At 44.4% G+C, this 22,101-nt stretch overlaps 1 protein-coding gene across 1 annotated transcript in view; it reads right to left on the bottom strand.

Annotated features, from left to right (window-relative positions):
• Positions 1-20,785, bottom strand: part of ASAP1 (ArfGAP with SH3 domain, ankyrin repeat and PH domain 1) — a 253,995-nt gene extending 233,210 nt beyond the window's left edge. The window contains exon 1 of the mRNA XM_084848792.1: positions 20,279-20,785. The gene's annotated coding sequence lies outside the window, so the exon portion shown is untranslated. The remainder of the gene's footprint in view (positions 1-20,278) is intronic.
• Positions 20,786-22,101: the final 1,316 nt, after the last annotated feature.

Raw genomic sequence — 22,101 nt, 5'->3', positions numbered from 1 at the left:
GCAAAAGCATAATGAGGAGGTGCCCCATCTTGTTGGAAGAGCAGTTTGGTGAAGTTAGCCCTGGTTCTGAGTTGTGGCACTACCACGTCACATAACATGTTTAGGTAATTGTTACTACAGTTGTATCGAAGAAAACCGGTCCTACAACACCTTCGCTGGACAGTGCACCCCACGCTGTGACACCTGGCTGGTTCAGTTGAGATGTGATAGTCAAATATGGATTTTCATCTGCCTAATACACACAGTCATGCCTGTTCACGTGGCCTAACAACTTGAAAGAAGCCTCATCAGACCAGATGATCTTATCAAAAAGGTCTGGTTCGTTAGAGATTTGGTTATGCATCATCTCACAAAATTGCAACCAACGGTGTGGGTCATCCTCCAGAAGACCATGTAACAGTCTTGGATGGTACGGCTTCAATTTCAGTTTACGCATTAAGCGTTGCAAGGACATTCTAGATATGGATAGCTGCTTAGATGCACGTTGTGTGGCCTTCTTCAGACTGTTCACAAATGTCAGAGTGACTCTCATCTCATTTTCCTCTGTCATAGACATCCTAGGACATCCAGATTTCAGTGCATTAGCCACTGCACCTGTTGCTTCAAATTTATCTCTAAGACGATAAATTGTCAGACGTGTTGGTAGAGGAGTGTCAGATGCTTCTTGCCATGCTGTGTGCACCCTCTCGGCATTTTCAGTCTTCCAGTACTGCTTTAGAATCCACTTTCTTTGTTCTTGACTCTTGACTTTGTTCTTTGTTCGCTGCCATCATTCACAATATCAGTAAAAAAAACACTAAACAACTAAACTGTATACCTACTTAAGGGCCTCACTCCCCTCACTCTCTACACTTAACTGATTTAACTGTCACTCCCTGTCACTCACTCTTCCCAACTGTCATTCTGACTCCACCCACACATCTTCTACTCACACATTCTCTCCCGCTCCCATCAACATTCTAAACAACTGTATACCTACTTTTGGGCCACCTGGTATGTTCAGAGTGGTGTATCATGATTAAAAGTCTGGCCGCCACATTCTGGATCAGGGAGAAAAATGTTTCTCTCTTGACTCTTTTCTACATCTTTCCTAATTCTGAAAAAGGTCACCAGGGATTTCAAAAGTGTGTTTTGGGGCCACGGGGTGGGGGGAAGGGGCAGAAGATGGGGTGGGGGAGGCGAAGGGTTATTCTGAGTAGAGACGTTCTAGGCAGGGAAAGGGTTAAGCACTCTCTTGTCCCTCCCTTGCAACCTCTTTCTCTACCATTCATAATTTTATAAATGTCACCAAAGAGATTGTGTGTGTGTGTATACTCTAAAGCAGACCTCCTGAGTCTGCAGTTCAAATGAAGGACCAAGAGCTGTTTTTGGTGTGTGGATGGAAGCATTGTGCATTATTATTATTGCTGTTGTTGTTGTTACATTTATAGTACACCTTTCTTTCCTCTTGTGGGCAACCCAAGGCAGCTTACATAGCCCTCTTCCTCTCCATTTTATCTTCACAACAACTCTGTGAGGTAAGTTAGACTGAGAGAGTCAGTGACTGTCCCAAAGCCACCCAGTAGCTTCATGGCTGACTGGGGACTAGAACCCTGGTCTCCCAAGTCCCAGACCAGGGTTCTAGTCCCCAGTCAGCCATGACGCTGGCTCTCACACAATGATAAAACAAAGGAGCATCTTTTTACCAGGAGGCTGCACTGGTATGTGCTCTGTTTCCTGGGTCTGCATTTTGCCAACCCAAAGAAAAGCTTTTCTCGTTCAGGGAACTGAATTGTCTGCAAACACTTAAAGGACAGTTTGGAGGAGAGGGGGAGTCACTTGAAGTCCACATCTTGGAAACGATTGATGGTTTGCTCCCAATTCAATTCCTCCTGATGGTGTGTGTTTGTCATACTCAGTCAGAATGAACCTCCTAGTCCAACCAAGTGTGTCCAGTTCTGGGCACTGCATTTTAAGAAGGATGTAGCCAGGTTGGAATGGGTTCAGAGGAAGACAAAGAAGATAGTCAGGGGCATGGAAAATGAGTCCTGTGAGGAAATATGGAAGGAATTGTGCATGCTTAGCCCGGGGAGGGGAAGATGGGAGGGAGGAAGAATGGAAACCTGATAGCACTCATCAAATTGCTGAGGGGCTGCCACAAGAAGATGGCATTTTCCCCATGTTTTTCAATATCATAATTATTCCTATCATGATGTGTTTGAGTAACATCGAGTTGTTTTATGCTCCATGGTTGTTATATATTGCTTAATCAATATGTGTATACAGATGATATATTAGTATTTCTTTCCCTCACTAGCTATTTATAATTTTCCATTTACTAAATTTATTTGGATGATTTTCAAAATGTTGGTGTTATGAATTAGGAAATGTTAAGATGGTGTATATTATTGCATTTATAGACTGTATGTGTGCATCTCTACCTCTGTCTCCCTATCTAAAAAAAGAGGGCAAAGACTTAAGAACATAAGAAGAGCCCTGCTGGATCAGACCAAGGGTCCATCTAGTCCAGCATTCTGCTCACACAGTGGCCAACCAGCTGCTCACAAGCAGGACAAGAGTGCAACGGCACCTAGGGATGTTGGAGAAATCCTCAGTGGAATCAAATGAGTTTGGATTTCTATGAATCTGACCCATGGATTCCTCAGTGGATCGGCTTTTCCCAAGTTGCATGGATTCCACCGACTTTAGGCCTCGATTTTTTCCTTTCCAGAATTTTACACAAATTTAGTTGTAGAAAAATACGTAAAATAAAAAACACCATCCAAAAATGCACATTTCTCCCATAGGGTAAAGCATGAAAATGTGTATCTTAGGGGGAATTGCACATTTTTGCAAGTACAAATTTGTGCAAATGCAAATTTGTGCAAATTCAGGAAATTGAAAAAAAAATCAATTCTGTCAATGAGTGTATGATGGAACAAAAGGCACCTGGCAATCCACACAACGCAGACAGAATGGATTTTACAAAATTTGTACATCCCTAACACTCTTTTCCAACAGCACAAGAGACGACTCTACACATGGACATCACCAGATGGTCAATATCGAAATCAGATTGATTATGTCCTTTGCAGCCAAAGATGGAGATGGATACAGTCAGTAAAAACAAGACCTGGAGCTGACTGTGGCTCAAATCATGAGCTTCTTGTTGCAAAATTTCGGCTTAAATTGAAGAACGTAGGGAAAACCACTAAAGCATTCAAGTATGACCTAAAACATATCCCTTATGAATACACAGTGGAGGTGAGGAATAGATTTCAGGGATTAGACCTGATAGACAGAGTGCCTGAGGAACTATGGACGGAGGTCGTAACATTGTTCAGGAGGCAGCAACTCAATCCATCCCAAAGAAAAAGAAATGCAAGAAAGCCAAGTGGCTGTCTGATGAGGCTTTACAAGTAGCTGAGGAAAGAAGGGAAGCAAAAAGCAAGGGAGAAAGGGGAAGATATATCCAACTGAATGCAGAGTTCCAGAGAAGAGCAAGGAGAGACAAGAAGGCCTTCTTAAATGAACAATGCAAAGGAATCGAGGAAAACAACAGAATGGGAAAGACTAGAGATCTCTTCAAGAAAATCGGAGATCTCAAGGGAACGTTTTGTGCAAAGACGGGCGTGATAAAGGACAAAGAAGGCAGGGACCTAACAGAAGCAGATGAGATTAAGAAGAGGTGGCAAGAATACACAGAAGAACTATACAGGAAAGATCTTAATGTCCCTGATAGCCATGATAGTGCGGCCACTGAACTTGAGCTGGGCATCCTAGAAAGTGAAGCCAAGTGGGCCTTAGGAAGCATTAGTAACAACAAAGCTAGAGGAGATGACAGTATTCCAGCTGAGCTATTTAAAATCCTAAAAGATGATGCTGTTAAAGTGCTGCATTCAATATGCCAACAAATTTGGAACACTCAACAATGGCCGCAAGACTGGAAAAGGTCAGTTTACATTCCAATTCCAAAGAAGGGCAACGCCAAAGAGTGTTCAAACTACCGCACAATTGCGCTCATTTCACATGCCAGCAAGGTGATGCTCAAAATCCTACAAACTAGGCTTCAGCAGTATGCGAACCGAGAACTACTGGAAGTACAAGCTGGGTTTCGAAGAGGCAGAGGAACTAGAGATCAAATCGCCAACATTCGCTGCATCATGGAGAAAGCAAGAGAATTCCAGAAAAACGTCTATTTCTGCTTCATTGACTACGCTAAAGCCTTTGATTGTGTGGATCACAACAAACTGTGGCAAATTCTTAAAGAGATGGGAGTACCAGACCACCTTACCTGTCTCCTGAGAAACCTGTACGAGGGTCAAGAAGCAACAGTAAGAACCAGACATGGAACAACCGAGTGGTTCAAAATTGGGAAAGGAGTACGACAATGCTGCATATTGTCACCCTGCTTATATGCAGAGTACATCATGAGAAATGCCGGGTTGGATGAATCAGAGGTCAGAATTAAGATTGCTGGGAGAATTATCAACAACCTCCGATATGCAGACGATACCACCCTAATGGCAGAAAGCGAAGAGGATCTCAAGAGCCTCTTGTTGAGGGTGAAAGAGGAGAGTGCAAAAGCTGGTTTGAAACTCAACATTAAAAAAACTAAGATCATGGCATCTGGCCCCATCACTTCCTGGCATATAGAAGGGGAAGAAATGGAAGCAGTGACAGATTTTACTTTCTTGGGCTCCAAGATCACCGCAGACGGTGACTGTAGCCATTAAATTAAAAGACGCTTGCTCCTTGGGAGGAAAGCTATGGCCAACCTAGACAGAATAGTAAGAAGCAGAGACATCACCTTGCCGACAAAGGTCCGTCTAATCAAAGCTATGGTTTTCCCAGTAGTAATGTATGGCTGTGAGAGCTGGTCTATAAGGAAGGCTGAGCGCCGAAGAATTGATGCTTTCGAACTGTGGTGCTGGAGAAGACTCTTATGAGTCCCCTGGACTGCAAGGAGGTCAAATCAGAACATACTACAAGAAATCAACCCTGAGTGCTCATTGGAAGGACAGATACTGAAGCTGAAGCTCAAATATTTTGGCCACCTAATACGAAGAGAAAACTCTCTGGAAAAGACCCTGATGCTGGGAAAGACTGAAGGCAAAAGGAGAAGGGGACGGCAGAGGATGAGATGGCTAGATAGCATCACGGATGCAATGAATATGAACTTGAGCACGCTCCGGGAGAGAGCGCAGGACAGGAAGTCCTGGCGTGCTGTGGTCCATGGGGTCACGAAGAGTCGGACACGACTGAACGACTGAACAACAACAACAGCACCCTCCTGCCCATGTTCCCCAGCAAATGGTGTACATAGCCATACTGCTTGATACTGGAGGTAGCTTAGAGCCATTAAGACTAGTAGCCACTGATACCTTTCTCCTCCATGAATTTGTCCAATCCCCTTTTAAAGCCATCCATATTGGTGGCCAACCCTACATCTTGTGGAAGTGAATTCTATAATTTGGCTATGTGCTGCGTGAAGAAGTTCTTCCTTTTATGTTGTTCCCTGATGTTGCAGAAAGCAGGACTCAGTGTAAATGGGTTTACGTTACAGGCAGGGTAGATTTTGTTTGAACGTTAAGAGAAATTTCTTAGCGGTAAGAGGAATTCAACACTGGAACTAATTGCCTTGTGCAAGGCAGCTCTCCCTTGCTGGAAGGTCTTCAAGCAGAGCTTGGGAAGACATCTGTTGAGGTTGCACCAGCATTGGCTTTCCTGCACTGAGCAGTGGGTTGAACTTGATGGCCTGCAAGGCCCCTTCCATCTCTGTGATTCTATCACTTGGCGAAGGGCAGAGGAAATACAGTTTATGACAACAGTAGCATCCCCAATACTATCGGCCATCCATTAAGCTGCATCCGATGCCTCAGAAGGGCATTCCTTTACTGCAAGCCCCATACAGCCTCAAAGCTCTCTGGATGACCTTCAGTCAGTCACTCTCTCTCAGTCTCCCCTACCTCACGGGGTTTGTCCTGTTCTGGCCAGGCTCACAAGGGAAGTAGAGTTGCATCCTACAAGGCCAGTTCAAGGCAGGTACAGCAGCCTGTGGCTCAGAGAAGGCAGAAGTGGCCAGGACCTTGGACAGAGCACGGCAAGACAACTGGCTGGATTGTTCCCACCCACGGAAGGACAGCTGTTGCTTCAGCGAAGTATACAGGCCTTCTGAGGCCAGATGAAGGTTGGTGAGACTATTCCTGCTGTTGGCCCTGGCCCTTCTGAGGAGCTCACTGTGCCCCAAAGAGCCACTGACTTGGTTTGTAACTGCTGGTTCCTAGTGTGTGTGTGTGTGTGTTTTTGTGTGTGTGCGTGTGTGTGTGTTGGGGGGAAGGCTGCTAGGGGCTGCCCTGTGGTGAATCGTCAGAATCTGAGGAAGCAATGTGGCAGTGACTCTTTGAGAGGTTCCTTCTCCTCATCCATATCCCCCTATGTGCCTGAGTGCTGGCCAAGGCTGGGAATGTGACAGGTTGTTGTGAGGATGACGTGGAGAGGGAGGAACCATGTATGTTGCCTCAAGATCCTTGGAGGAAAGGCAGGGTATTAATGTAGCAGGTAAGTAAGTAAATAAGTAAATAATAACATTAACTTCTTAGTATCCACTGCACATTTATTGGACAATAAGAGTGCTGGCCTGGCCATACCATTTTTCTTTTTAAAGGCGATTACTAACCAATGGTTCAGGATGGCCAAGGAAATGTCTTTTAATGTCCAGGGGACCACTGGGAGGCTACACCCCCTGCCTCCATGTAGGAACATCATGGCAAGTGGAAGACTAGCCTGGCCCTTCTATGAAGCAAAGAAGGAGCAGCTGCAGGGAACTTGCTTACCTCCTCTCTGCCACAAAGAACACTCATAAGGACTTTATAACTAAGAACTAGTTTGTTTTTTCCCTCCTCCCTCCTGATCCCTTTTCCTTTTATATCATCTTTTCTTTTTAAGCTTATAAAGCTGATGGAAGAGACTGTCTTATGATGATGATTAATCCTTGTAAGTAGCCTTTTTCAGCTAATAAGCTGGGGCCCTTTTTCAGCTAACAAGGTGGGTAAAAATGCTTTAAATAGAGAATAATGGCAGCAAAAGGCTAGGAGATTATAGGAGATTTCTCATTAATGTTCTGAATGGAGGAAGCCACTGGTTTGGGTAAAGTGGCATCCCCTCCAGCTAAAGGTAGAGGGCGTGTGTGAGTGTGTGCATGTGAGAGAGAGAGCCAGTTTGCACGACACAAGGGTGATTAATAGGTCATGGTGGCTTGTTAACCACTCCCACGCGTGCTAGCTTATTTCCCTAATTACCCTCACCGGACATGGATTGTCGTGACATTCGAATATGGTAAGGGTGGGCCGCCGGGCTGGTTAAGAAACCACCCAGAACCATGCTTTGTTGAGGGTTGCTGGGTGGTATGTTAACCACCCCAGTGATCAACCTGGCACATGGCAAGAGTAATTAGGGAAATCAGCTGACACGTGACCACTATGCGTGAGGGTGGTTAACAAGGCACCACGGCTTATTAACCACCCTCGTGTTGTGCCAACCCAGACAGAGGGCCTGTTCACATGGCACGCTAACCCATGTGGGTGGCTAGCTACACTGGGTAGGTGGTTATGTAAACAACCTACCGTGCTCCCATCAGACAATCAAGCAAACATACACAGAGTAGTTTATTTCACCACCACCCTCACCCGTCCTCCTCCTGTAGTCCTCCCATCCAGCTGGGCAAATATCCCAGCTTCCTTTGTGACAGAAATAGAAATTGCTTGAGAGGAGCAGAGCGGCAGTAGTGTTTTTGTCCGCTGTTGCCAAACAGCTCTGTAGGCGATCTTCATAACCCATGCTGGTGTGACAGACAACACGCTAACCCACCACAGGTAAAATAACCCTTACTGCAGAGCGTGAGTTCTGAGGGTGGCTTAATGAGGGGAAATAACCCACCATGGGTGGGAAACACATCCCACAGACAACACACTAAGCCATCATGGGTTGTTCCAGAAAATAAGCCATCATGGGTTACCGTATTGTGTGAACCCAGACAGAGTGTTAGTTAGTTAACAATAGAAAGAGTTTTGGAAGAAAGAGAAATACACAGAGAGGCAGAGAGTTAGCCAGGGGCTGAAAGCATTTTGGGGTACTGGCTATCTCCCTCTGAGGATCTGATGTGTGGTAGCAGAACTATTGTCTGCTAGGAGCTGCTCGCATCTACAGTGCTCTCCTCATATATTTGTAAATAAATCAAATATTAAAGACACTGTAACACATACACATCTCCAGAGATCTCTTCTTCTGAAGGAAACCAAGTAGCGCTGCTCTTGAGACTTCTCACTGCTGTGGGGATGTGGGGAGCAAATAGCAATATGATGATAAGGATAGCACAACTTATCCACCATAGTCAGACACTTCTCACCTACACCTGAACCCGATACACAAATGAGACTGCATACTGCGAATGAACCTTACTGCCTCCTCCTGTGGTTTGTCATATCTTTCTAATGTGACTTCCAACCCCACCATTTGCCAAGATAACAAGGAAAGCAGGGGTGAGGTGCCACTTACAAGGGAGGATCAGCTGGAGGGAGGGGTGTTTAACCACTGGCACACCACACCCAATGATTCTCTCCTGCAAATCTCCCCACCCGCTCTACCAGCCAGGCTCACTTCCAGTTTTGGGATTATATCCAATGTGAGTCTAACATAAGTCCCATACATTTCAACTGGTCTACTCCAAGTAGGACTAACATTGGATTCAACCCTTGGATAAAAGCTGGGGGAAAAATATTTTAAAACAATTTGAAGGGCATTTGCAGAGGAGAATCAGCAGATGGAGAAATGTTAGGTACCCCGTTCCCCACTGGGAATTCCTCCCCCCGTCCCATTCCATGCAATAGCACCGAGGGGTTGACATGGGGTTAAAAGCCCCATGTTTTCCTCGTTAATCTAGTTTTGTCCTTGGTGCCGAATTATTGGAATACTGGATACAGTTCTGGTCACCACACCTAAAAAAGATATTGTAGAGCTCGAAAAACTGCAGAAAAGGGCAACTAAAATGATCAAGGGGCTGGAGCATCTTCCCTATGAGGGAAAGTTACAACAGCTGGGCTTGTTTAGCTTGGGAAAAAGGAGGGTAAGCGGAGACATGATAGAGGTCTACAAAATTATGCACGGTGTGGAGAATGTGGATATGGAGACATTTTTCTCCCTCTCTCAAAATACTAGAACCCGGAGTCATCCCATGAAGCTGATTGGTGGGAGATTCAGGACAGAGAAAAGGAAGGACTTTTTCACACAGGGCATAGTTAAACTATGGAATTCGCTATCACAGGATGTAGTGATGGCCACCAATTTGGATGGCTTTAAAGGGGGGTTGGACAAATTCCTGGAGGAAAAGGCTATCAATGGCTACTAGTCCCGATGCCTATGTGCTACCTCCAATACCAGAGGCAGTGAGCCTATGTACTGCTGGGGAACATGGGTGGGAGGGTGCTGTTGTGCTCAGGCCCTGCTTGTGGGTTCCTGGTCAACAGCTGTGTGAACAGAATGCTGGACTAGATGGGCCCTTGGTCTGATCCAGCAGGGCTCTTCTTATGTTATTTGCTCAGCTGCTTTGCCATTGAAAATCTGCACACTTCCTTCAATATATATGCATTTCCTTTTTTCGCTTTTAGGGAAATGAGGCACGTCTAGTTGTTTTTATCATCAGCCACTTTGCACGAGAGGGGAGGATCTCTACATGCAACAGCAAGAGGAGAATCTTGACCAAAAAATAATTAAAAGTTGAGATCCAGTATGCAAAGCCAAATCTATTCCCGCCGGGGGGGTGGGGGACGACCCTCACTTATTCATGCTTGCCAGCAATAGCAAAAACAAACCCCGGTGGATTGGCAGGCGCAAGAGTGAATGAGAGAGATGGTGCATGTTAGTGAGTGAGTGGAGGAGTTCTTGATATACACATAAAGGCAGAAGTCATATGGGAAAGGAGAATGAAATAATGCTCCTGGTTATCAGTGGCTTTGGGGCAGAGTGATGTGACATTCTTAATAGTGGTCGCACAGTGGCTTCTTGACCCGCCAGCATGGCCTTGGGTGTCACAGCTTGTCTTGCCTATGCACACATCTTGTGGGTTGAATGCTGGATCACCTGTCAATCTTAATCCCCCTATTTCAGGCATGCTGTCTACCTTTAAAAAGCAATTAAAGGAGCACATATGCATTTATGCACATGTATATATTCATCTTTCATCATACCAAGAAAGAATCATGAACACTTTGAAAGCAGTTGCAAAACAGACTTCGAACTGATTCATCGAGTTAAAAATAAATGCGCCTGTCACCAAAGCCTCAATAAAGGTGCCTGAGATATTGATGGAAGTGTGAGATAATGTACAATGTAATTAAAAACACAAATGCATTACCATCTATATTTTCTTTTTCTTTCCTTATTACAGAGACACACCAGAACCAAAATAGCCTGAAAAACAAGCAAGCAAGTATAGCCCATAAACCACTGATTTAAGCTTTGCCTGTACCAATTGTTCCTCTCCACCTTTAGGCCAAAGTAGACATGGACCTGGTTCGTGCAACATGACAAGCTTGAGTACTAGTTGAGTATGGGTTGGCTATGGGGTGTCATTGAATCATGGGTTGTTGTTGAATTGTGGGTTGTTGTGTTGTGTTGTGTGAACCCAGTTGTGCTAATAAACCATGGTTTGTTAACCACAAACAATCCACACTTCATAACTCAACAACAAACTATGGGTTCTCTTCATGGGTTGTTTATGGTTAATAAACCATGGTTTGTTAGTGCAGCTGGGTTCACACAACAGAGGAAGCTATGATTCAACAAGAACCCTACTTAACCCACATTCTGGCTTGTTGTGTTGTGTGAACTCAGCCATGATGTGGGAGGTCCAATCGTGGGTTTTTTCATTTCTCAAAAAGCAGCCGTAAGGCACCCCAATTTGGATTGGAGCCATGGGGCAAGGGGAGGTGGAGTGTAACCTTTCCTCCCCATGTGGATTCCCTGACTTAAATTGCCCCTGAAGCGACAATTTGCCATGGTCTAATTGTGTCCATACATTTGCCCTCTGTGGTTCATAGTAGCTCTGCCCCACTCCAGACGTGAAGTAGCGACATAGCGCAGGGTGAAACAGTCATAAACCTGCCCACCCCCTGCTTTCTGAGGCTCAAATAACATATTACTTTTAATATGTAGTGCATATGTTTAGCTTGGCATTTTTTTGTAAGCAATGTGGACAGACCAAGTCAGAGCTGGATCTGCAAAGGATATTCCACCACCTAGAAACTTTGAATATTTGTCCAGCTCTGACTTGGTCTGTCCACACTTGGAATACGACGTACAGCTTTGGTCACCACATCTAAAAAAGAAGGAAAAGAAAGATATTGTAGAGCTAAGAAAGGTGCAGAAAAGGGCAACCCCCCAAACAGGGAGGGGCTGTAAGCTCGGTGTGATAGAGCACTTGCTTTGCATGTCGAAGGTCTCAAGTTTGATGCCCAGCATCTCCAGGTAGGTAAGAAAAAGTTCTGCCTGAAACCTGGAGGGCCACTGCCACTCTCAGTGTCGACAATGGATCAAAATGCTAAATGCTAAATGGATCAATGCTCTGACCCAGTATAAGGCAGCTTCCTATGTTCCTATGATCAGGGGTTACAGCAACTCCCTTAGGAGGAAAAGTTACAACATTTGGGCTATTTAATTCAGGAAAATGGTGACTAAGCACTGCTGGGACATGTTAGAGTTGCATAGAATTATGAATGGTGTGGAGAAAGTGGATAGAGAGCAGCTTTCCTCTGTCTCCCATCTATCTGTCTCCTGTCTCCCATCAGTCATAATACTAGAACTTGAAGTCATCCTATGGAGCTGATTGGTGGGAGATTCAGGACAGGTAAAAGGAACGACTTCTTTACACAGCACATACTTAAACTATGGAACTTGCTGCTACAGGATGCAATGGCGGTCACCAATGTAGATAGCGTTAAAAGGGGATTAGGCAAATTCATGGAGGAGGTTATGAGTGGCTACTATGAACATGCCTCTGAAGACCAGTCACTGGGGAGGCCCATTGACCTTGTGGCTCACTTGTGGGCTTCCCACAGGCATCTGCTTGGCCATTGTGGGAAAGAGGATGCTGGGCTAAAGAAGCCTTTGGTCTGATCCAGTACAGCTCTACTTAAGTTCTTATGAGTTACCTGGAATGATTCATGATACTTATAGCAAAGGACACAGATGTGGCAAATAAAAAAAGAAAATGCTGCTCTCCCACATTTCCTAGCGTAGGGTGTGACCCAAAGAGGAAATACCAAAATACCACCAGAAAGCCGATTCCCACAGTACATTCAGCTTAATCAAAACCAGAAGGCCTTGGCACTGTCCTGAAAAGGGCTCTTCTTGCCAGATTTTCTGATCAAAGGGAATCAGACAAACCCCAGATATTCCACATTCCTTCCCAATGTCCTTCTGATTGTTTGAGATGATAATCTTTTGCTAGCAATAACAGTTATCCAAGCAATATGGCAGCTCTATGGGGTAGGAGCTGGAGTTCCACAATGTTTCTTATTTTAAGGTTGCTATTGCTACTTCCAAATGGGGCTCTTGTCAGTAGGGTGGCCACTTACACATCACCCCCCCCCCAAAAAAAAGAGGACAAAAGAGGATATGGGTTTGCATAAAATTTGCGTATTTCGAACTGTGGTGCTGGAGAAGACTCTTACGAGTCCCCTGGACTGCAAGGAGGTCAAATCAGTCAATTCTAAAAGAAATCAACCTTGAATGCTCATTGGAAGGACAGATACTGAAGCTGAAGTTCAAATATTTTGGCCACCTAATGCAAAGAAAAAACTCCCTGGAAAAGACCCTGATGCTGGGAAAGACTGAAGGCAAAAGGAGAAGGGGACGGCAGAGGATGAGATGGCTAGATAGCATCACCGATGCAATGAATATGAACTTGAGCACACTCCGGGAGAGAAGGGAGGACAGGAAGGCCTGGTGTGCTATGGTCCATGGGGTCACGAAGAGTCGGACACGACTTAACGACCGAACAACAACAACAAAGTTTGCGTATGCTAATTTGTATGCAGAGATGCACATTTAGAAAAAATTGCTATCATTTAAATTGAGATACTGTACATCTCACCACAATAGGGAAGACTGTGACCAGGTGACCTGGGTGTCTGCTCAGTCTGCTGTCCAGGTGCTAACTGTGGATGGGCAACTTCAAGGCCCCTGGGCTCCCTTCTTATGGTTATTTACCTTTAAAACGGACTTGGACTGGACAGTCCTTCAAACAGAAGACGCCTTCAAACAGAGGTCTGTCCTCTGACAGCCCTTCAAATAGAGGACTGTAATCTTGAAAATAGGACACCTGACCACCCGACCTGTCAGTTGGAATCTGTGGGATGAGGAGAAGACAGCCAGTCCACCTTTCCACTCATGAACTTTTAAAAGATCATAGAGAGAAGACTTCTCCAGCTGGAGTCATGGGTAGCAGCTGTACTGGCACAATCCCCCAGTCCTGAGCTTAGATGATCTATGTATGTCTGGCTCAGAGTTTAATTACTCACTTAAAACCAGAGATATTTGGCATTAAGTCTAATGGCTGGGGGCCAGGTTATCTGATGAATCGTCTCCTCCCATATGTACCTGCCTGGACCCAAAGATCATCTTCAGGGGTCCTTCTCCGGGAACTCCTGCCAAAGGAAGTGAGGTGGGTGGCTACCAGGAAGAGGGCCTTTTCTGCTGTGGCACCCTGGCTGTGGAATGAGTTCCCTAGAGAGGTTCGCCTGTCACCTACAGTGTACTCCTCTCAGTGCCAGGTGAAGACCTTTATATTTTCCCAGCATTTTAGCACTCTAGTCTTTTAGCTCTGTTGTTTTAAATCTGTATTTTAAATCTCTGCATTGCTGCTATGTTTTATTCTGGTTGTACTTTTATATTGTTTTGTGTTTTACTTTGTGGTTTTAATTTTTGTGAACTGCCCAGAGAGCTTTGGCTATTGGGCAGTATAGAAATGAAATAAATAAATAGATAGATAGATAGTCTCCTTGGAAGCCACAGGAAGACTCATAGTTCAGTGGTGGAGAGCAGATGCAATCCCCGGCATCTCCAGGTAGGCTTGGGAAAGATGTCAATCCTTTTGAAACCATGGAGAGCTGTTGCCAGTCTCTGTAGTGTAGACAATACCAAGCTACGTGGACCAATAGTCTGAGCTTGGTATAAGGCAACTTTCGATGTTCCTTATCACCCAGTCCCAGAAGAACAGATGTATTGCTACACAACAACAACCATCCATGCACCTAGATAATGAAATGCCAGGGGGAAGGTTTCATGGGTTTTATTATTTATTTATTAGATTTATACCCCACCTTTCTAGCAAAACATGGCACTCATGGTGGCTTACAAAAACAATTTAAAATAGATCAATAAAACACATTAAAATACAATAAAAACCATAACTATTGCAGAATAAAAGCAGCATCTAAAACAACAGACCACTTAAAAGCCAAAGGCTTTTTTGAATAAAGCGGTCTTTGCTTGCTGGTGAAGGACAGCAGAGAGGGAGTGAACCTAGCCTTCCTTGGGAGGGAGTTCCACAACCTTAGAGCAGCCACTGAAAAGGTTGTCTCCCGTGTCACCACCACACGCACCTCTGAAAGTGGCAGCCTTCCTTGCTCTGGAAGATCTTAAGGGACTGGGCAGGCTTGTATGGGAGAAGATAGCCTGGTCCCAAGCCATATGGCTTGGGATGGCGGGATCTGTGGGGATGGAGTGTGCATGCACGTGCGTGTGCGCATGGAGCAGCATTCAGTCATATAGTGTAGTCTGAAAGTGGTCATTCCAGGACCACCCTTACCACTTTATCTGCTGCTCATTCAAACGAGGCCTACCCTGAGCTTTGAACTCTGCAGCAAAAGATCCATGACTAGATTGCCTGACATTAAAAATAAAAATGAATGTGGTTGCGTGAAGGTGTATGGAAGCTCTGATTTTGATTGGAAGAGCACCGCTAGGAGGAAAGGTATATTTTCCTCCCCCCACACACACACAATTTTCCCAGTCTAAATTGCACCCCCCTGAAGCTGCCGTTAGGTTTGCTGAGGGGAAATATAGCCGCAATGCAGATACCTAAATTCCACCCCTGCCCGAGCAGGGCTAGCAGCAACTTGCAGGGGGTTAGACTGGGAAAACAGTATGAAAGAGGGCTAAACACCTCTTCCCCACATCAGCACTGCTCTGATCAAAACCATGCCCCTCCCTTCTAGAAGCTGCTTTAAAGTTTTTTTCTTAAAGTATGGAGAGCTGCTCCCAGATCTGCTATATCAAGTCCGTTTTGGCCTGTACCGCTATCACTTGACCTCTAGAAGATAAGGATTCTTTTTTATTAGATGTATTATGTACCTCTTGTCTACTCTCCACATGAGAGGTTTTGTGAATGCAGCCCAGTAGCCAAGAGTAGGTATGGTTGTGCTCCTGCCAAGGGCCCACACCCCAGCTCTAAATGTTAAGGGAACTCTAAATGTTAACATAAGCACTCATTTACTTCTAAGGAAGCCTCTACCATAAATTGCAAAATGCCTCCTCTGAACACAGACTTTGGCATTTTTGGTTTTCTAGAGAAATATCTGAAAATGTTTTCTTTGGAAAATGAGGTTTTCAGATAAGTAAAGCACTCCTTTCCCTTTATCTCATGATTCCACTTTATCTTCTAAAACAATGTTTGTTATTTTGACAAGCAGCAAGTGCGAAGGGAGGTCTCATTTATATTGCATTGTTTGTTCATGGCATTTAAATGGTGCTTTTCAAACAACTGTGCTCAAAGCAGTGTACACATAATGCAGTTAAAACCACAGACCTCAGCACATGATAATGATAATAATAAAACAAAACCAGCAGAATCCACAGAAATTCTCTTCTAATGGCAGAGCAAAACAAAACAGAGTTCCCTCCCTCAGAAAGTTGTTCTGGAGCTTTGGGGCAACCACTGAAAAAGCCCCGCTCCTTGTGGATGCCAATCTGGCATCTAAATACGATGGCATCTGCCGCACCATTTGATCTTTAACTTTGGGGAGGCGTATGTGGAAGGAAGCACTCTTTGTGGGGATCCCCTTCCTGGGCATACGTGTATTGTCAAGGTTAGGCTAGGCATGACTGGACACCTGCCAAGGGTGCGCACCCCAGCAGGGGCCCACTGACAAGAGCTCCCTGGAGCTGCTCCTCCTCTTCACCATGGCAGCCTACCTGTTCACCTGCCTCTCGCTCTGCCTGGCAATGGTGGTGCTGAGAAGGAGGAGCAGCAGATACCAGGGCCTACTTGCTCCCTGGCGCTCTGCCTGTCAAACAAGCAAATGGGCGCCATGAGGAGAAAGAGGATGAGGAGCAAAAGCAGGTGGTGATAACAGCAGTGAGAAGGTAGACTTATTGAGGGAGAGGAGGGGGCTTTGAAGGGGTCTTACCCAAGGGCCCTCAAAAACATAGACACAGCACTGGCAGGAACAACTCTGCAAACATAAAATGGAAGGATTTAATTATTTTAGTTTATCCCATTAAATTTATATCCCAGCTTTCCACCAGAACACAGCCAAGGCAGAATTATTGACTTGCAGCAGTTCCCCAGTTGGAGTGGGAATGCCATGACTCTTGAACCCATGAAATCTGTGCTATAAAGCCAGGCTTGCAGGAGGCACATTATGCCTGTGGTTGAGCCCCTAACAGGCTCGCTGCAGCAAGGGGACTATGGCCAGATCGACACCTGGTGTCATGTCGATACGATCCCAACATGCTGACGCTATATCCTTCTTGCACATTTATACCTCATGGGACACACAATTACATCTGTTGTGGTATTTTGGATAATACAGAATAAAAAGTGGGAAATTATGCTAGAAAAGCAGCATGTGAAATATGTAATGTGCCCCAACTGTTATCAGTGCACTTTAATACTGATAAAAAGCACTAGTGTAGATCTACCCTTGGTTGTGTAAATTGTTTCTTTTTGAGGCACCAAGAAAGTATATTTTACAGAGCTTCAGCAGGACTAAACCCAAGCTCCAACGGCTCCATTTCAAACATCAGACTCCGTTTTGCGTATCTAAAGGGCTGGCTGCTCTCTTCTCCCTTCCTGCAGTAGATTAGGACAAAAATTGCATGGATGCATGTTTGCGTGAAGGAAAACAGCTTACATTTGCAAGCCCCACTCTTTTTTTGTATTTCCGTGGCACCGCATTGGAGAAGCCAGGAGTACACAATACTGAGCTACCTGGACAAGCAGTCTGACCTGGTATATGGCAGCTTCCTGCATTCTAGCTCCCATGCCTCCACCAGTGCTGCTTACTCAGGTCTCTGTTTCAACATTCTGCCCCTTTTCATTTAACCACCCTGTCTCTTGGCCAGTCTCCTGAGCAGTCCTGACTGTCCCATAGTGACCATAAGCACAGTGAGGTTTCTTCTCTTCTCTTGGCTCATAGAATCATAGACTTGTCACAGACGTTGGAGATCATCTAGTCCAACCCCCTGCTCAATGCAGGCTGTGTACCGCAGGGTGCAGCTACCGTATCCCTGATAGAGGGCCATCCAGCCTCTCCTTAAATTTATCTCCAGCGAAGGACAACCCACTACCTCTCAAGGTAACCTGTCAATCTCAGTCCAATAGCTTTTTTGTCCTTTTTCTCAAGCCTCCTTCTTCATTCACCATTCCCTCAGGTTCCTGTTTCTGTGTCCTTTTTGGTCTCCCCCACCAACCAACATGCCTCTGGGCTTCCTGCACCTTAGCATGCCTATTTCCTGATCCTTAGCATTCCTTTTTCCTCAGCCCTCAGTCTTCTCCACAGTGCCTTTCCTGTTCCCAGGGCTTTTCTGAGGCTTTCGTCCCAGCCAAACTGACAATCTTCCTTTCCCTCACACAAGTTGGACTGCAGAACATGGACAACTCTGTTCCCCGAGCAACTGGAATGTTCAAATTGTGTTTGTTTAGAATATCCAGTGCTAATGTTTTGAGAGGAGTAGAAACAGAAGCATCTTACATGCAACTTTGAGATGTTTTCACTTGCATGGAAACTGAAGGTGAAGTGGAAAGCAGAAGCTCAAAATATGTAAACCATTCTGCAGTGTATGTGCATTAACAAATGGTGTTTGAGCCAAGACAATCCTCCAGCTTTAGGAAGATTTTGAGTTAAACCTAACCCTCCCCCTTCCAAGTCTTTCTACGATAACGTGTGATCTGAAGTACTTTTCATAACTGAGTCTAAGAATACCTTGTGCAGCACTGTTCACAAGTAATGCATTTCCTACTTTAAGAGTATAATCATATACATGCTTACTCCGGGTTACAACCCATTGCACTCAGTGGGGATTTACTTACACGTAAACATGCATGGGATTGTGCAATTAATGTCACCATGCTCCTTTCACTGCAGAAGATTTCCCCCCATGTTGGTCCATGCTGTCCATCAACTAGACTTGGGTGCAATCCCACAACTTTCTAGCGCTCCCCACTGCTATTTCTGTCACTGTCCTCCTGTTCTGCTCTCCAGTGAAACTGTCACAGTTGGGGAAGTCTTGTCAGTTTTATGGGAGAGGACAAGAGTGCCGGGGATATGAAGGAACTCTGCACCAGTGAATTAGATAAGGTTTTCCTGCAACCTTGCCAGTTTTGCTAAAGAGTGAGAAATGGGGTACTGAAAACTGAATCAGTGCTGGGGCCACTGAGAAATATTTTCTCTAACCTTGTCAGCTTCACCAGAGAATAGAGAAGGTAGAACGTGAAGGAAAGCAGCACTGGTGATGCCAAATAGGTTCTCTCACAACACTTCTGTACAAGGAAGAGGGGTCAAGATGTGAAAAGCCATTTCCAAATGTGTACAAAGCTGCTGAAAAAATGGTGGGTGAAGGATTGAAATGCAATTCAGGTAAAATGCATCTGTTCAGACTAAAATCAAAGTTTCAAATGCAGTTTTGGATCCGACTTACTCCATTACCATCAACTGATTTAAAAATCCAATACAAGCACGTTTAAAACTGCATTTCCATCTTTCGCACATGCACATACCCCAACAGTGGGAGAGAGACCCGAAAGTGCATTATAAGGCTACAGTAATTCTCACCGGATTCACTAGAACTTACTTCTGAGTAAACATGCATACAATTAGCTGTGTAAGTGGTACATGTGAAATCTGCCTTATTCCCTCTTAAGGTTGCATCGGCCATAATCTGGAAAGCTCCACTTGATAGAAAGTGGAAGAAAGTTAATTTTTAGTTAAATGCACATTCTTTCCATGAGGAGCTTTACATTTGAACTATGAACAATAGAACTGCAAAACGTCGACTTAAGGATTACTTTTGGAAATGGCCTATTCTTTTGTACCAGTGTGGGGTAAAACATTGTATAATTAGAGGAATGGGCCTGATCCAATTGCATTTACCCTTTACTTTAGTTGATATATTCACAGAAATAGCCCTAGGAAGAACCGTCTTTCAAAACAGAGCAAGTAAAACTGAGACCATCAGCGTCCCCCTCCCCCCCACAATGATTCTGTTGAACACTCATCATGGTAAGAACACACCCACTCTTATAGCATAGTCAGATCTAACTTTGAACCATTAGCTAAAGGACTTATTTTGTTCATGCTGTTACTGCTGTTTAGTTCCCAGTAGGGAAGTATAAGGCTAAAGTTAGCCCCTTGTTTGCCCTTGCATTTGTTCCAACTTTCCTCTTCAGCTCAGAAATATTTGAAAAGACAACGGAAAGAAACATGGCATACGCATTGTGCTGAAATTTTAAAACTAAACAAGTTGATCTTCAGCAGGCCTTCCAGGAATGCAAATAACATTCATCCACAATGATCTAGTTGTTTGAAGGAGGAAAAACCAATCTGAACAGTAGTTTTCTGCCAATATGAAAGTGCTGGGTTGAACATGTGGCTTCTCTGCAAACACAGCTCTGTAAAAATTTGCTCACAAGAGCAGTTCTGATAAAGCAATGGTTTGGGTTTTTTTCTCCTGAGTAAGGATTACTAGGCCGAATATAATTTTGCGGAGTGAGACTGTTCTGATGTTGCAAGAGTAATGTTTAGCACCAGTGTTGTGCAATGAAAAGCATGCATTAAAACACGAACTAGTTCAAAGCAGGCAGATAAAATATGAACTAATCAATATAGCAAAACAACCAGTTTTATTGTCTGTGATTTGCAATTAAAAACATCCAGACTTAAAGAACATGGCCAAAATTGGCCCCAGTCTCTCTCTTTTCTTTTTGATTAAACATCCACTAAAGCCAGCATTGATAACTCACCAAGACTTGTCCAGTTGGAACTCCCATTCCAGAAGTACCCGCCAAAATGAAGGCCATCATTCCATTTTTTTTTTAAATGTTAAAATTATTTTCCCGCAGGCAGCTGGGAAAAAAAGATCATACTGCAACAATAACAGTTCCCTGGATGTGTGTGTGTGTGTGTGTGTGTGTGTGTGTGATTTGCTTGCTTGTTTAAACTGAAAGAAAATCCAAAGTCCAGCGATTCACATATGTTTTTTGGGAGTATAAAAGTTTTGACTTGCATCCACAAAAGTCCTGGCTGGTAAGGAGACACAAATACAATTGGGAAGGCAGCAGGAAGGAAAGTCTACCCATGTGAGCAAAAAAAAAGTGGGGGAAGGCCACTCACTGGACACCCCTTGGACTGATAGAAGAGATTTCAGGAAATCCAAACACTTAAACAGGAAATCTAAAGGCTGGATAAACATTCCATAATCTTCACTGTTCACATGCAACCTCTCTGGTTAACCCTCCCTGCTCTGGGCTGGATGTGAAACTCAATCGGACATGCTTTTGTGTAACTGGATCTCTCTATCGTTTCACAATGTGCTTGCTTGTGTCTCTACAGTAGGACATTACTCTGAAAGCTTTCCTCCTCTCCTGCTCCCCCCACTACACATTTTTTTCAAATTTTCTAGCATCTGGTGGGGGTGGGGGTTGAAAACTTCCCCTCTCACTATTGTTCTTAAATCTCTACCTGGCAAAGTTTTAGTTAAAACTGTAGCAATTTTCTGTGGCTAATATTTTCCATTGAGCAGGCACATCTGTAATGCAGCTTTGATTTGCAGCAGAAATGCTAGCATACTTATTCGCTCCGTCTACCTTGTTTCCCATCCTCCAGCCAATCTCTCTCTCTGTTTGTGTATGTGTGTGTGAGGAGGGGCAGGCTTTGTTTCTGTTTAATGGGTCTTGCCTCTGCTTCTATTCCCTACTTTTAGATCTCATTTGCACAGCCTGAAATGTTCAGGGTATCATCTGTTGATTTATTTTATTACCCTTCCAATCCTCTGTGTTGGGTAATGGGGAGAAAGTAAGATGATTTACAAAAAGAAAACAGAAATTTAAAAATATATCTCATTTTGTCACTTCAAAAAATAAAATCACTTCCTATGAGCTCAGAGATGCAAACATGAGGTTCATTTTGTCTTCTCAACAACCCTATTAAGTTAACATATAGTGATTTACCCAGCAAATTTCATAGCTGAAAGGTGAGCTACACGTTACATCAGGAGATCTGCACTGATCTCCTGATAGTTAATGAAATGCAGCTTAATTCACACTCAAACCACCCAGAGAGCTTTGGCTATTGGGCGGTATAGAAATGTAATGAAAGCAAGCAAGCAAACAAGCAAGCAAGCTGGGAGATTCATGATTGATTGCCCAGTTTAAAAGAATAAATAAATGCAGCTGAAGGAAACACATTTCTCTCCCTCTCTCATAATACTAGAATTTGAGGTTATCCCATTAAGTTGATTGCTGGGAGATTCAGGACAGATAAAAGGAAGTACTTCTTCACACAGCACATAGTTAAACTATGGAATTCACTACCACAAGGTATAGCGATGGCCACCAATTTGGATGGGTTAGACAAATTCATGGAGGATAAGGCTCTCAATGGCTTCTTGTCCTGATGGCTATATGCTATCGCGAGTATGCCTATGTACGCCAGCTACTGGGCAACATGGGCAGGAAGGGGCTGTTGCACTCGTGTCCTTCTTGTGGGTCCCTGGTCGACAGCTGGTTGGCCACTGTGTGAACAGAATGCTGGACTAGATGGACCCTTGGTCTGATCCAGCAGGGCT

The sequence above is a fragment of the Heloderma suspectum genome, chromosome 4 (genome assembly GCF_057233095.1).
Source record: "Heloderma suspectum isolate Gila_16-S chromosome 4, 16-S_ref, whole genome shotgun sequence".
In the NCBI taxonomy this organism is placed as follows: domain Eukaryota; kingdom Metazoa; phylum Chordata; class Lepidosauria; order Squamata; family Helodermatidae; genus Heloderma; species Heloderma suspectum.
Note: the sequence above shows the minus strand (reverse complement) of the source record. Positions and strands in the feature narration are given on the sequence as shown.